Source organism: Bidens hawaiensis, unplaced genomic scaffold (assembly GCF_021521415.1).
Source record: "Bidens hawaiensis isolate Kalapana, Puna unplaced genomic scaffold, B.hawaiensis_p1.1 tig00014461_1, whole genome shotgun sequence".
Taxonomy (NCBI): Eukaryota; Viridiplantae; Streptophyta; class Magnoliopsida; order Asterales; family Asteraceae; genus Bidens; species Bidens hawaiensis.
This window is the reverse complement of record NW_027492256.1, coordinates 153,027-159,026: the sequence shown is the minus strand read 5'-3', so window position 1 is coordinate 159,026 and position 6,000 is coordinate 153,027. Positions and strand designations below refer to the sequence as shown.

At 37.5% G+C, this 6,000-nt stretch overlaps 1 pseudogene; it reads right to left on the bottom strand.

Annotated features, from left to right (window-relative positions):
- Window positions 1-1,097: 1,097 nt before the first annotated feature.
- LOC143546723 (F-box/LRR-repeat protein 12-like) overlaps window positions 1,098-6,000 on the bottom strand; it is a 37,130-nt pseudogene continuing 32,227 nt past the window's right edge.

The following is a 6,000-nucleotide window of genomic DNA, read 5'->3' as shown; positions in this document are numbered from 1 at the left end:
TACTTTTCTTTTTAACTTTAAGTTCTCACTCTATGAAGATGTTGGAGAAGGTCAAGCCATATAAATTCTTCTTTTACCCTCACTCCGATCAACAATAAATTTGGCCAGCCTGACCCTCCCTTAAATCCGCCAATGGTTAGCGTTTATAAAAACTTACTTACCAACATGACATATATAGGTTAAAAAGGGGATCATTGGTATTTTAATAACCAAAAGAACTATTCATTATGCAACTTTTTTTTTTTTGTTAACAAGATATTTTTTAATTCTTAAATAAGTTATAGGTAAAGAAGACACAATTAATTACCTGGTATGCATCGGTCATGCTTTTTAATTAGTTAAATATTAATTATACTTTTTTTTATAAAAATACGAACACAATTGATGTCGATGATTACTAATGATGACTCGGGTTAGAGGTAGGAGGTTCATGTTGATCACAAGTTGGTGTTTATCATTTACAACAACTCAATTTTGCTGATGAAGGGTTATTGTTGTTAGGTTCTAAATGAAGGCTCATTTTCAGCTGCAGCAAATAGATTACATGGAAAATAGCCAGACACGGTAAAATTATAAAAGCATACCAACCAAATTTTGGTAATCTAAATTCCAAAGATTTTTATAGTACTATTACTATTATAATTATACTTTGAGCCTTTCAGTCCTCAACTGGACGTCCTGGTGTGGTTGATGCGTGTGCCTCACAACCAAATCGTTGGGGTTTAAAATGATACTTGGTGCAGGTAATATGTGGGTGGTGTAATGCTAAAAGATTCAAGAACATCAAGATCATATCCAGGAATGCATCTGAAAGTACGTATTTATTTACATATGAGAAGAATTTATATAATCCTAATCCTAAATGTTGTATCCTTTGCGAAAGGGTGCGGCGGTTAGAGTAACCATTGACATGCATCATAATTAATAAGTATAATTATAATAACAATAACACAAGTGCAGATTACATTCTTATATATAACATTGTGTTGATTGCAAATATGATCTAGTATTACATGCATAATGGGTAATCAATTAAACTGCGACTGCGACCCAAATGAAGAAAACCACATAACACAACAACACATTAAACACCCAGTGTCTTGCTCGCAGTATTTAACTTTTGAGCTCAATATTGTTGTTCACAAAAGACTCAAGTTTAAGAAAGCATAACACAATTTTTAATGTCTACAATAACATAAAGACGTCTGTGTCTTGTAATTCCTTTGCCTCCCTTCCTCAAAACTTGATATTCCTTCATCCTGCACGGGGAGTTACTTTAAAAGCCCAACTAGGGAGAATACTCTTCACACCTGGCTCCATCATAATCTCCACATTCGCACATTTTATATTAAAAAGTTGGATCCCAGATGGAGTGATTAGCGGGCAGTCTCCCATGTATATCACAGATAGGTGTTTGCAGCCACTGCCGAGAGCTAGTAATCCTCTATCACAGAGCATCGAACAACCGCTCACATGGATTCACTCCAAACTTAGACAATACAATCCAATAAACTCCCAAACAGAGATTGTAATATTTTTACAATATGTTAAGTCCCATTCTTGAAGCAACGGACATCCTTTTGAGATGCTTATGATTGCATCATCCTCAACAAAACGGCTCCCCCAAGATGCTAAGGATTTTAAGATTTGCAGCAAGTCCTGAACCAATGGCCGCAAGTGCATGTCCCGTCTTACTATTTTGTCAAACACTACCAAGATTTAGATATTCTAGCCCCCCTCCACTTACAACATCTGCTAAACCTGTAAAAATCAGCTCACAAGAGTTGGCCTCTAAACAAGCCAACTAATGTGGAAGAACACCCTTTAAAGCCTTTTGCAGCCTGTTATTCTGAGTGCTCTAAATTGACGGCAATTTTGGATTAGAGACTGAATTATGTTAGCCCCATTTTGTATATGTTAGTCTTTTGTATTGAATGTATGTTTTTGTATGTTTGAAGCACGAGGGAAATGGCCCAAGGGAAAACTATGTAAACAAGCCCATTGGGCATTGATGATAATGACATGCTTCTCATGCATGCTCCTCTATAAATAGGAGCACGCCATGAGAAGAAAAGAACCTTTGGCCAAATTCTCTAACACGTACACACTTTCTTTCTCTCACTTTCTCTCGTCTCTCTCTCTCTCTAAAACCCGAACATAATACTCAAGATCCGAGACCTCTTAGGTTGCTTAGTGTGATTTCCCCTAGCACTAAGTTTGGTTGATCCAAGAACATTGTTAGATCCACCTGCCATGGGACCTACAATTGGTATCAGAGTCTCGGCTCACTTGTTGAGGGTTTTTGGATCACAACCTTGGGTTTTGATCTTGAGAAGAGGATAAGAAAGCTTCTTACAATGAAAACCATAAAAACAAGAAAAACTACAAAAATACAAAAACATTCGGCTAAAAAGTTCATAAGATATCTTAGAAGGTGTTCTTGGTAAAAACAACAAGTATACTAGCCTTAGATCTGAAGTTTTTGGGTTGAAAAGTGTTAAAAACAAGTGTTACGGGTTCTTTAAAATTGTTAAAATTGACAAGTAATTTTTCGCTTCTCATGACATGGACATCAATGCAACAACCTTTGCAAGAACTAACAAAATTATGTGAACAGATCCCAAGAAAGACTGCTTCTAGAAACTAAGCTTTTTCGCATCGCTTGGGGTTTCGCTTCGCTTGGAATTGTGTTTCGCTTCGCTTGAAACAGTTTCACTGTGCATTACTATTCACCGTTTCGCTTCGCCCGGGTTAAGTCTTTTTTGCTTCGCTTGACTTAAGTTTTTAGTTTCGCTTGAAGATTGTTTCGCGCGAAAAAACTTGTTCGGCTTGATTTTTGAACAGTTTAAAGACCGTTAAGTGTTTGTAACTACTGAGAGCATGACTAGCACTGATTCAGAATTGTTAAAGGGGTATTTGCTGTTAGAAAACAAAGTGGAACACCTCAAAAACCTCCTAAGTACATGACCCAAGATGATGACTTTGCCGACTTTAAATGGAGGTTCATGAACTATATCTCATTGACTGAAACTGATTAATGAGATGTTTTGAACAAGGTCCTCATGTTCCCGTGACTGTTACACAAGCTGGGGAACAACTAATGGCTCCTGAAAACTATGATCAAAATGATAGGGACCTATTTGCACAAGACAAGAAAGCATATCTCATTTTGACAGTTTGTATTTCAAATGAGATCACTGAGACTTTACATGAACACAGAAGTTCAAAGGGTTTGTGGGATGCACTTGTTGAGAAGGTTGAGGGCAATGCTGAAATAAGGGGAAATAAGAAAGCCCTGTTAAAAGAAGAATTCATTATGTTCAACCACCGTCAAGGTGAAGGTGTGTTGGACTTGGTTAAGAGGTTTGAAAAGTTGATGGTTAAAATCAGGGCTGCTAGCGTTAACATTCCAAACTCTAAGACAACTCATTGCCGTACAGCTGGAGTACTAATACAGTCACAATCAAGAGAACCACAAATTTGAATGGCATGACAAACACTGATTTGATTTCCACTATCAAGTCATTTGAAATGGATGAACAGATGAGAATGAACAACACTTGAGTTCTCTTAATCAAGCTGGGATGAGTACTACATCAACAATTAGCAAAATGTGTACCCTGTGAACACTCCGAAGTACTCCTCAAGTGTTCCTCCACAAACTACTGCCTTTATCTCAACGGGAAGTCAATCTGGATCATGTGAGCCTACCTCAATTCAAAAGGCAGTCGATAGTGCAGTTGAGCAAGCTTTGAAGGCCCATGGAATTTCATCGTCATCAAAGAAACAGCTAAGCAAAAGCTCCAGCTACTGTGAAGCACTACCCATGTTGAATGACTCAAACATCTCAATAGTTCATGCTTTTCTGTCAAGCCATGAAGAGTTGATGCAAAGAAATCTATTGCCACCACAATTCGAGATTGGGGATATGAGAGACATCAATCAAAAGGATCTCGAAAAGATGGATATCAAGTACCAAATGGCAATGGCCATGCATAGAGCTACAAACTTCATGAAGATGTATGGGAAAGACAGCTTCAATGATTCAGACAGGAAGCGGATTGGGTTTGACAAGTCGAACCTACGATGTTACAACTGTGGTGAGATGGGGCACTTTTCACGAGAATGCACAAATCCGTCAAAGCCAGAAAATGGATATTCGTGTGACTGACGTGACTGAGGAAGAAAACAGTAAAGCTGCTGGAAAGAAGCATGAGGTGCATAAGCCAAGCAGCTCAGCTCCAAGAATTGGTAATCATCCACATAAGGGCAATTCAAGCTCAAACACAAGGGCCATTGTCTCCCAAGATGACAAGATCTATGTTGAAAAGATAAAAACTCACCATGATGATGTGGCAATTCTTAAAATTAAAAATTTTGTAAAGGAGCAAGATGTCATCTATTATAAAAATATAATTAATGAGTTAAAAGATGAAATTGAGAAATTAAAACTTGATGCTTCTGATAAAAGAGAAAAGGAAAAACAAGTTGAAAGATTTGAAGCGTCATCTGAGGAATTGGATGATAATGTCGGAGCCCAAAGAAGTACTAAAGTTAAAGCGGGTTAGGATATGATTATTCAGCGGTGCCTCCACCAATGAATGATAATTATACTAGTTTGCCCCACTTTAGCTATAATATTTTTCCTGATGAATAAATGGCATATGGAATTGGTAAAGTACCAAAACTAGTGAAATTTGTTCATGCAGCATCAAAAACTGCTGCTCCAATTCAATCATCTGATAAGTCTAATGTCAACGTGTCTTGTGGAGCAGGTGATATAATCAATGGTGTTTGTGAGAAGGTTAACCAGGGTTGTAAGCCAAAAGGAGAGTTAGAAACCCGTTTTGAGTCCTGTGTGGGTCTAACAAAGTCAATTAACAATCCTGTTTGTAATAAAGTGTGTGAGTCAATGTTAGGAAGTTTGATGTCAGGATCAAAAGCTGTATTTTGTGAAACTTCTTGTGATGAATGTTGTACAAATGTTTGTAATGAAAGTGAATGTTCTTCTTCCGATTCAGAATGTGAAACTATTTTTGACGAAACCATTGTAGTCAAGGTTGATGAACAGACTAGTCCTAGCTGCTCATCAACTGATCATCATTTTGAGAACTTGACTAAAGAGAAATCTAGTTTTGAAAATGAAAAACTAAACACTTCCTGTAAATATGTGCCACCGAAGAAAACCTCATTTTCTCAAGATACAAACTACAACAACAATTCTCAATATTATGATCAGTTTGATAGTGCCTATTACTACTCTCGACAGAAACCTAGGCAATCAAATTATTTTGCAACTCATCATTCAAACGTTTATAATTATCACTCAGATAGATGTTACCAACATGTTAACCCGACCATATCACCTTATCCCACATATATCAGTGATCAAGATGTCTATAACTGCAATCAAAGAAAATGTTGCTTTGTTTGTGGAAATCCATCTCATCTTACAAGACATTGCAAGAACTGGCATAAGCAACAAAGAGACTTCAACGGTAAGTTTGGTCAGACATTTCCTAACTTTCCTGCTCAAACTAAGAAAATGTCTAACCAAACTTATACTTCACCCAGTAAGACGGATTTCAGACCCAAAAGAACTGAGAAACCCAAGAAACCTTTCTGGCTGACCCGAAGGGAAAGGAAGAGGTTAGCGAAGGGATCTGAAGCTGAAAAGCCCAAGAACCCTTCAAAGGTTTTCACTAAGTCTAGTCAAGAAGATGTTGTAGTTAAACCTAAACCAAAACGAAGACAATCCAGAAAACTGTTTCAAAACTGAGGAAATCACAATTCAAGTTCCTCGAGGGATTGCTCTTCAGATTCTAACTCACCAAAGGATTATATTTTTCAGAAATCATAAAATTAAACTTGGTGATTTTATGTTTAATTTTCCCGAGACAAGTGCGTCTCGGGAAACCCTCCACTAACTGGTTGTTCGTGTCTGTAGGGTCAGCCTGGAAGGCCTGTCAACAGTATTTGGTACTTAGACTGTGGCGGCAC